Source organism: Carlito syrichta, unplaced genomic scaffold (genome assembly GCF_000164805.1).
Source record: "Carlito syrichta isolate Samal-C Ts95f unplaced genomic scaffold, Tarsius_syrichta-2.0.1 Scaffold316456, whole genome shotgun sequence".
Classification (NCBI taxonomy): Eukaryota; Metazoa; Chordata; class Mammalia; order Primates; family Tarsiidae; genus Carlito; species Carlito syrichta.
In genome coordinates this window covers 414197-421720 of record NW_007260552.1, presented here as the reverse complement: position 1 = coordinate 421720, position 7524 = coordinate 414197, and the positions used below count along the sequence as shown (strand labels likewise).

Here is a 7524-nt window from a genome sequence, read left to right as displayed (position 1 = left end):
AACCTGCTGGGCTCCGGCAATCTTTCCGCCTCAGCCTTCCAAGTAGCCGGAATTACAGACACGCGCTACCACCCGGCTAATTTTTTGATTTATTGTAGAGATGAGGTCTCGCCTGCCCAGGCGGTTCTCAAACCCGTGGGCTCAGGTAATCCACTCACCTCAGCCTCCCAAAGGCATGGGATTACAGGCTGAGCCACCGAGCCTGGCTCAGGCTATTCTTGAACCCATGGGCTCTGGCAGTCCTCTCAACTCAGCCTCCTAAAGTGCTGGCATTTCACAATGCCTGGCCTTAAATTTGTGAGTTCTTAGTTCAGTACTGGTCAGTAAATAAATTATGGCAGCAATTGGAATGAAATGTGGGCAATGATATCTATATCACTAAATGTCTGAACTTACCAATTATATAGCTAGAAGGACACTGGTCAATTTAAAATAGAGAAGGCTTCATGTCAAAATGAAACATCATTAATTTTTTATTTTCAATTTTAACATATTAGCAACTTTTCATTGATAGTAGGAATCTGAAACTCATTCATGCAAAGCAGAAATTCCCAGAAAAAATTCTACAAAGGAAGGACATAAAATCCTTAGTAAAATAGGGATTGTGTTTTGAAAGTTTCCTCACCTAGAAGAACCAGGTTTCTATGGTTCTCTAACATCACAGTCCTGTACAATATTCGCTGAGGGGAGTCTAGGCATGCCCACTCCTCTGGAGAGAATTCTATGGCCACATCCTTGAATGACAACAACCTCTGAAAGCAACAAAACACATATTTACCAAGTCACCATGGCCTGTAGGTAAAGCAAGAGTGAAAAGAACAGGGTCCAGTTGACAAAACAACTGTTATCATGCCATAAAAAAATTCAAAATACAGAAATATCCTCTAATGCATTAAGTGTGGAAAAAAAGGATGAAATAAAATCCACTCAGCCAGTGTAGACTTTCTATTTTTGTGAGTGAAACAGCATAAAATGAACACCAACACAGGCACATACATTTTAAATTACTGTTGAAATCACACAGAATACGTTACATATACTGCTCCTAGTAAGACAGAAGATCCTCATCAAGTTTTAATTTGTACAACAATGAATTGAATATCTTGTTAAAATGCAAATTCTGATTCACAAAACATGGATTTAGCCTGAGGTTCTGTGCTTTTTTGTTCAGTTCGTGTGTCTCATTCTTTTTTTTCTTTTGGATTTGGAGTCTCATTCTGTCACCCAGACTGGAGTGCAGTGGCCCCTCAGGGACACCACAGCTTCGACCCACTGGGCTCCAGCAATCCTTCCGCCTCAGTCTACCAAGTAGCTGGAACTACGGGTGTGCACTACTACGCTCGGCTAGGTGTTTCTCATTCTGAACCAGGCTAGGGTGTCATGGAATAATCACAGTCTCAATCTCCTTGGCTAAAAGAATCCATCCTCCATAGCATCCCAAGTATTTGGGACAAATTGGTACCATATGTCAAGGCACACAGGTAGAACACAACATTCATGCTGAGATCTTTTAGCCAAAAGTTATAGTAATTTATTATTACTTTTTTGAGCTGGCATCTCACTCTTCTTGCCCAGGCTGAGTGCAGTGGTATGCTCATGGCCACTGCAGCCTCGACCTGCTGGATTTAGGCAATTCTTCTACCTCAGCCTTCCAACTATCTAAAACTACACACACATGCAATCATGCCTGGGTAGTTTTTGTAATTTACTGTACAGACAAGGTCTCACCAAATGCCCACCTGTTCTCAAAACACAGGCTCAGGGAAGTCTGTTGTCTCAGCCTCCCAAAGTGCTGGAATTATACTCTAAATCACCACACCCATCCAATATAGTAATTTATAATCTCAATTTAATAACAAGCAAGTTCATGTTACACAGAAATCAGCCTACAGGTAACTCCCATGACATGTAATCTCTGAAAGCGCATTTATATTTTTGTTTTTTGGCATCCTAGAGAGCAAGTCTCTTCTAATTATCCTTTATTCAGACTTTCCAGAGTTATTTTGGGCAGTAACTGCCATCCTGTTTAAATGTACATTTTATTAACCGTGTTCTGCATGGAGCTGATGGAGCATCTAGATAGAACCTTAACAGTACATGTTCTGGGTAGGAACAGAGGCCCATGCCTATAAACCCAGCACGTTGGAAGGCCGTGGCAAAAGAATTTCTTGAACCCTTGGGTGTGAGACCAACCTGGGCAACTTGGCAAGACCTCATCTCTACAATAAATTAAAAAATTAACTGGGTTGGTGGCCATGAGTGTGCCAGTGTATTTCATTCTGGACAACAGAGGAAGACTACAATTAAATATATATATACACGTTTCTATCCTTCATTAGGATCTGAGGATCTATCCAATTTCCAATGGGATTCTTGGTTACCAAGCCTTCCCATGACCCCCAGGACAAGGAACCATTTTAATAATGCAGGTCACACGTTTATGGTGAGAATAGTTTATGACAACTAAACAGTATAGTTGAAGAGAACAGAAGAGGCTATGTAGAAGTAGTGTCTGACAGACCCATTGAATAACACAGGAAGAACAAAATTAGTTGAAACAAACTCATTAGGTAGGACCATCACAAGGACAGAAGCATGATTTGCAGGTTTTACACACATGACATTCCTTCTGATCTGGGATGCATTTATTTACCTGAGAAGTAGCCATTTTTTGTGTTTTTCTTCCTACTTCTCTAGGATTTCTTCTCAGGTCAGATTATTAAATCAGGTTACACCTACATTTTGAAAATATGTCTTTACTTATTTCAAAATTAAATGGAATGTATTTATTTTTTGTCAGTCTTACCACCCTCTTGGGAGCCCCTAGTTTGCTCTCCAGTTTGCCTGAGGTCCTCTTTGATTTGATACTTCCACCATCTCCCTGAGGTGGGTCTACTTTGTCATTAGGATAGTTTTTCTTCTTTAAAAATGCAAGATAATCCAGAGGACAGACATCAATTTTGCCTCTGCCCTTCAAGAACAGTGATGTGTCTACAAGTGCACAGAAACCAGTCGCCAAACTAAAATAAAACTTTTGTTACTAATTTAATAATATAAAACCTAGTCATAATCAATCCAAAATGGGACAGTCAACTCTCAAAAGTTCGACATAACTCCATTTTAGACCGAGGGGGAGTCTCTGGTCTCTTTATGTGTTTCCATGTAGCTAAAATAATTTTGAAATGCTGACAAATTTGGCACCAGTATGCAGCTGTCCAGACCACCTCTGGGAAAGTGGAAGTATGTGCATTAACTCTGTTTTGTTTAATAAAGGAAAAAGGAGACTGTGAATCAAGGACAAAGATAATTCACCACTTTCCAGGACTCCTCTCATCTCCCAGATGCCTGCAATTCTAAGCCACCTCTTGATCTTAGCCACTCTCTGTCCCACAGCCTGGATAAAAATTTTGAAAAAGTACACATTACCCCGGAGGGGTCTTTAGGATGCCATCCCCTCAATTCTTTGGTTCTAGTGTCCCTACTAAATTAAGTCACAACCCCTGCTCCAACTCCTTATGTCGACAGAAGTGGATTAGGACCTGATGACACAAATGTCCAATGACACTAATGACATACCCTGGAGATTTTCACCTAGATAATTCAGATAAGGCCACTGTAGGACTGTCACCCAACAGCACTTGCCCATCCCAGCTTCCCCTTGCCCCTTCTCAAAGCCCTTCCTCCCAGGCCCTCCGGGATCCCCACATCACGAGTCCTGGCTGGTGTTTCTGCACTCAAGAACCGCTGTTGGCCAAGTGATTTGGACCTGGTGACAAACTGCCAATGACCCTTGAAAGTTCAGGAGAGTGGGAAGTCACTTTTCATCTTGTTCTGAAACTCTGACACAATGATGAGAAAGTAGAAGCTATGCTTTTGGCAAAATACACATTTTAGGTAAAATTAACTTTACCGACTTTGTCTTTTCAGAAACAGACTTCCTGGTATCTGAAGTATCTCATAGTGGCAATCAAGCTTCCTAGAGTAAAGGGAATTTACAAGACCTAAGACATCATGCATTGGGCAAGGACTGTAAAATCATGAAACTTGTAATTACAAACGTTATAGCCACTCAGAGGGAAAGCAGGTGGGGATTCGATCTTCCAGTAAATTGGGCACTATCTACAGGGAAGCCAAGGATCCCCCGCAGCTAATAACTAGGATTCCCTAGGAGATAAGGGGAGGTGCATCCTCCACTAGCTCTAAGGAATGTCGCTTGGGAAGGTGCAGGAGAATTAGAATCCTTGCTGCGCCCTTCTCTAGGAGCTATGATAATATGGACAGACATTAATGAGTCTGTGTCACAGGATCTCCAAGACATCCACAGGTAGTCCACAAGGAAGTCACAGCAGTCACGTGCAATATCACCAAGAAAAGGATATAAGCCAGGACTCTGGGTGGTCAACTTTTCTTAAATAAATATTTTCTTCTCTCTTCTCTATGTGTTGCAATTCTTTGCAATTTACTCGGATCTCTGGGTTCCCAGTGCGCACCTCCGGCTTCCCAGCCCCAGGGTGCTGCGCCCCTTGGTCCATTCATTTTCCCTCACCCTGTCCTGTATCCTAGCAACCCTGATGACTTGGTCTAGGGATATCGACCTGAATATTCCAGATCAGGTGACTGTGGGTCTGTCCCCCACCGGCACCTGACCGTGGCCGACTTCACCCTGCCTCTTCCACAAGCCTTTACGCCCAAGCCCTCGGGAGACCAGACTACAAGCCCTGACTGGGACTTAGGGATTCTCGATCCGCTGTTAGCCCAAGGGAACCCCTAACACTGTGATGGAGCATCCGTTTACCTTCTAGGAGGAGAGATAAATGAGGCCAGGAACACAACACCTTCCCCCAGGGGTCCCCACGCGGGTCAGACCTCCCACGACACTCCTGGGTTTCACACATACATACTGGAGAATCTTCCAGTAGAGCGAGGTCGCCATGGGAACAGGATGCTGGGGACCGAACCAGACCACCCTGTGAAGAGGGGACCGGAGCCGAGCCAGCGGCGGGCACAGGGCCAGATCAGAAGTAAGGGGGACGCCGGTCGGCCACAGCCGGGTCATCCGTGTCCCTGCCTCTCGCTCTCGCACCCACACCCATACTCACCATCTCCCGGCTTCTGGGTGTCCCAGAGTCTTTCTTACTGACTCCCCGGACCTGCATTTCACAGGGCGAAAAGGGAAGAAGCAAATACACACGGCTCTCTCCGAGATGATTCGGTACTTCGCAGGCCCAGAAAACAAAGCCCGCATCATAACCCGGAAGCAATCGCCTCAATTTAATCTCCTTTCTGATTGGGCAGCTTCCGAACTAGCATCCACTGATTGGATAAGGCAACAGGTCACCACCCTTCTGATCTTGAATGACAGCAGATGTGATGCAACGGGGCTGGGGGAGGCAAGAAAAAAGAAAAGCATGTTTTTTCTTGTAGCATTTTGAGGTTCAGTTGCCTCCCTACACCGGAAGTTGGGGGGCGGAGCAGGATGTAGGGTGCATCGCAGAGCATACTGGGAACTGTAGTACAAGAATGAGGCCTGGTGGCTTGATCGCTGGGCTGCAGGACTCCGTGCCAGTCTAAAGAGGCAGCAAAGCCCTTCAATGTACCCTGTGAGTAGTTTCAAGGGGAGCCACATATATATATATTTTTTGAGTTGGAGTCTCACTCTGTCGCCCAGACTGGAGTGCAGTGGCCGCTCCCGGCCACCGCAGCCTCGACCTGCTGGACTCCGGCGATCCTTCTGCCTCAGTCTTCCAAGTAGCTGGAATTACAGGCATGCGCTACCACGCCCAGCTGATTTTTTGATTTATTGTAGAGACGAGGTCTCGCTGCCCACGCGGGTCTCGAACCCGCGAGCTCAGACAATCCACTCACTTCAGCCTCCCAAAGGCGCGGGATTACAGGCTGAGCCACCGAGCCCAGCTGGAGCCACGTTTTTTGATCTGCTGGGGAAATCTACATCCGCCAGTGACATGTTGGACAAACTGGCCAGTGCCACTCCCACGTACCAAAGAAACAAGCCCCCTGAAAGAAGAGTAAAAAGTAAAAAGGAATAAATAGATGAATAAATAAATGAATAATAAGAAAAAAAGAAATAAGCTCACCCATGCCCCTGAATAAAAGGAGAGAGTTTGGTAAATCCTTCAGGTCCTCTCCAACTGTGGGAGGTTTTCTGTCTTCAATAATCCTGCTTTTAAAAAAAAGAGGGAGAGTGTAAGACAAAAGAGAATACAAAAATGCGAGAAGTCCACAATCTCTGAGGTTCTCCTTGCATATCAGAATATTAAAGACTCTAGGCCTGGCTTGGTGTAGTCCCAGCACTTTTGGAAGCTGAGGGGTGGACTGCCCGAGCTGGGGGTTGCAAAACCAACCAGGGCAACTGGGCAAGACCTCGTCTCTACAATAAATCAAAAAAATTAGCCAAGTGTAGTAGTGCATGATTGTAGTTTTGGCTACTTGGAAGGCTGTGGCTAAAGGACCACCTGAGACCAGGAGGTTGAGGCTGCAGTGGCCAGCAGTGTGCCACTGTACTCTAGCTTCTGGGACAGAGTGAGACTCCAACTCAAAAAAAAAAAATTAAACACTCATGTTATGCACTCAATGACCCTGGAGGACATGAGATTCTAAAACAGGCTCCCAAAGACATATTTTCTAGAACCCCCAAAGGACAATGTTTGTGATCTGGTGATGCCATTACTCAGCCACGTCTAACAAATTATCTTTATCCATTAGGAGAAATCTGGATGTTCACCATTTTAAGAACTCATCTCTATGAGTTGAAGAGAACTGGACATTCTCTGTTGTACAATGACAGCACTATGCTTGTCCCAGAGCAGGCTGCTGAAGGGGTTGCTGAGAATTCATTTGATAGAAGGATTTCTTTTTCTCCTGAAAGCAAAATTAGATAAGAAAAGGAACTGGGTAATTTTCAGTACCTGCAGATTCCACAAAAAATGGAGAATCCTGCCAGAACCCGTGGGTTGGAGACCAGCCCAGGCAACTTGGCGAGACATCACCTCTACAAGAAAAATTTAAAACAATATCCAGGCATTGTAGCACTTATCTGTAGTTCTGGCTACTTGGAAGGCTGAAGCAGAAGGATCACTGGAGCCCAGCAGGTTGATGTTGGGATGGTCCTGAGCTGCACTCTAGTCGTGGCAACTGAATGACACTCTAACTAAAAAAAAAAAGAGAGAGAGAATCCCAAGCAGCCAGATGAAAAAAGGAGACAGACTACAGACTGTAGGATCCAGATAAGGCCTATTCCTGCACAGGCAGGAGCTATTCCACTTTATGCAGCTCTGATTCCCACCTTGGAGAATCCTTGCACAAAATGAGGCCACATTTCCTATTTCTTGCCTTGAAAGTAACCCACCTGGAAGGCTGAGGTGGAAGGATCACCGGATCCCAGCAGGTGGAGGCTGCGGTGGCTGGGAGTGGCCACTGCACTCCAGTCTGGGCGACAGAGCGAGACTCCAACTCAAAAAAAAAAAAAGAGAGAGAGAAAAGAAAGGAACCCACCAAGTATGGCAG

General features: G+C 45.0%; 1 long non-coding RNA gene across 1 annotated transcript; it reads right to left on the bottom strand.

Moving 5' to 3' along the window:
- Positions 1-617: 617 nt before the first annotated feature.
- Positions 618-5205, bottom strand: LOC103277002. The gene is made up of 3 exons (XR_505406.2): positions 5100-5205; positions 2654-2735; positions 618-752 (listed from the first exon to the last, which is right to left on the bottom strand). It is a non-coding gene; the product is annotated as an uncharacterized LOC103277002 (long non-coding RNA).
- Positions 5206-7524: the final 2319 nt, after the last annotated feature.